The sequence below is a fragment of the Mus pahari genome, chromosome 13 (genome assembly GCF_900095145.1).
Source record: "Mus pahari chromosome 13, PAHARI_EIJ_v1.1, whole genome shotgun sequence".
Lineage (NCBI taxonomy): Eukaryota > Metazoa > Chordata > Mammalia > Rodentia > Muridae > Mus > Mus pahari.
In genome coordinates this window covers 4,752,393-4,754,757 of record NC_034602.1, presented here as the reverse complement: position 1 = coordinate 4,754,757, position 2,365 = coordinate 4,752,393, and the positions used below count along the sequence as shown (strand labels likewise).

At 37.8% G+C, this 2,365-nt stretch overlaps 1 long non-coding RNA gene across 1 annotated transcript in view; it reads right to left on the bottom strand.

Moving 5' to 3' along the window:
* LOC115065223 overlaps nucleotides 1–2,365 on the bottom strand; it is a 75,984-nt gene that overhangs the window by 13,245 nt on the left and 60,374 nt on the right. The gene's annotated exons all lie outside the window — the stretch shown is intronic.

Sequence of the window (2,365 nt, the reverse complement as noted above, 5' to 3'; positions counted from 1 at the left end):
CACACCACACAAACCACACATTACATACACACACACACACACACACACACACACACACACACACACTATTTCTACCTTTCAGGCATTTCTGTCCCACCACCTTACCCCCTCATGCCCATCATAACATCAGGGAAAGTGACTAAAATAAGTCGTGTGCTTGTAGTTTGCATATGAAGAGCAAAATACATACAATTCCCTGCTGCCTTTACTGCTCTATGATGTCATCAATATTCACCGCAGTTCTTGCCTTCATTTGCAGAGTTTGGCTTTTAATGTAATGGCCATTCAATAAAAATGTTGCTTTTAAAGGTTTGCATATCATCCCATTTTCTCCTCAACCCTTCAGCAACCATATGGCAAGCAATCAGGTCTGCAATCACTAGGTCCATATTATGTCGAGCATGATTTCAGCATTACGCTATTACCCATCTGTTTCTGTAGAAAAAGACATGAACCCGTGGATAAGAGGTCAGTGGTTTCATTGCACACTGTATTCCAGGAATCTATCTCTGCTCACTTGAGATCACTTTTGTGATTTACTCTTGTCTCCCAGCCACACTTCCTCCCTGCTCTCTCCCACACTCTTTTCTTTCTTTAAAGAAATACAGACAATCAGCACAATTTGTCAGTCTGACTGTGGTATAAATTATTTGATACTATCAGGGTAGGCACTTAAATTTTCTTACTCGTGGGTATTTATCCCAGGATTCTGCACATTAAAAAATGTGGGGTGCGGGAGAGAGAAGAAATAAGTCTTACTGATTTTATATCTTTAGATGTCTGAACAATAAAAATGAAAGAATTTTCAAGCAGAAGCAAACAACAGAGGAAGTGCAAGTTTTTTAACCTCAATTTTGGAGTATCTAACACCAACCTACAATCTAGAAGGCTGATTCTTCCACTCAAAAAACAGAAAGGAATATGTACATACATATACATTTATACATGTGTATTCTATGTTTGCCTGCCCTGTGGGATCACATACATGATATCTGGATGACAAACAAAATTTCTGTGCATAATTCTAGGAAACGCCTACTTAGACGTTCATAAATAGCACTTACAATGAACTAATGAACTTCAGGCCAAATCCACTGTGTCTGGGAAACGTCCCCTTGTTTGAATTCCACATAGTCCAGTAAGCCAGCGACTTCCTTAGATGAAACTTGCTACAAGTCTATATCTTTACTCTTGCTGGCCTGAAATCAACTTAGAAAGCAGGTTAGGTGCAAACCTCCAGGGAACTTGCAGATCCTATTGGGACTGTCAGTAGTAGCTTTAAACTCTTGTGCCTTTCTGGCCTGGGCAGTGGTTTCTCAAACCTCAATGAAAGTTAGAATCAGCTGGAGAGACCTCTGAAATGATCAGTATCTATACCTAAACACCCAAGAGTCTCAATTAATTAATGTGGATGTAGCACAGACCATTGGAGCTTGACTTTTCTGCTTCATAGCTCAGGCTGAGAACCTTCAGTCCAATAATATATAACTAAATAGAAGTCGTCTCAATCCATCATTTTGAAAAATGCAATGATAAAGTGTGCTGTAAATTTAAAAAAGATAACTAGCGCCATTAAATTTCCAGAAACAAGGTAGGAAATTGTAGGCTAAGAACCATCAATTATGAATAAATAATATTTTATTTATTCTTTGAAATTTTCACTTAGTATTAATTTTGTCTGGTGATGTGTCAGTCAATAGTCTAAGTATTCGATTCCATCAATTGCATTTTAAAAGCTCATACATAAGGATGACCCACTAAAGGTAGAGGCTCTGAGTGAGTAGGTCCAGTGTAAGGTTTGTGATTGCATGTCTGTCACTAGCTTCTTCCTAGACATTGCTAAATATGAGGTAAGTTTTGAATATGGAAGATAGCTAACCAAATCAGGGTCCACACAGTCTACATTGCTAACCAGAAGACTACAACCACTTATACTCAAGGATGAAGAGAGTTCAGATGTGCTTAGAAAATCATAAAACCTAGCCATGCCCCACATCTGTACAGAGCATGCTGTTTGACCATTTGTGAGTGCTTTTGGCTATATGTGAACAAAAATTAAAAGCCTTTTGTGTCCAGTCACTTCACACACAGGACTGGTTATTTGCTGTTAGTTTTAGTTTTAGTCAGCCTAGACACTAAGCTTTCTAGACGGAAAACATCTAGTTTATACATCTTTTTTTTTCTCCAGTCAGTCATGTTCATTAGCATCATTGCATTTCATCTACAAATCTTGCTGTTTCAAAAGCCATCCATTTATTTATGAATTCATTAAACACTTTATGGAGTGCCTCATAATTTACAGTCTTGACTTGACTTAAGTTCATGACAAAAACAAGTAACTTAAAAGATAACCATTGTGTGGATA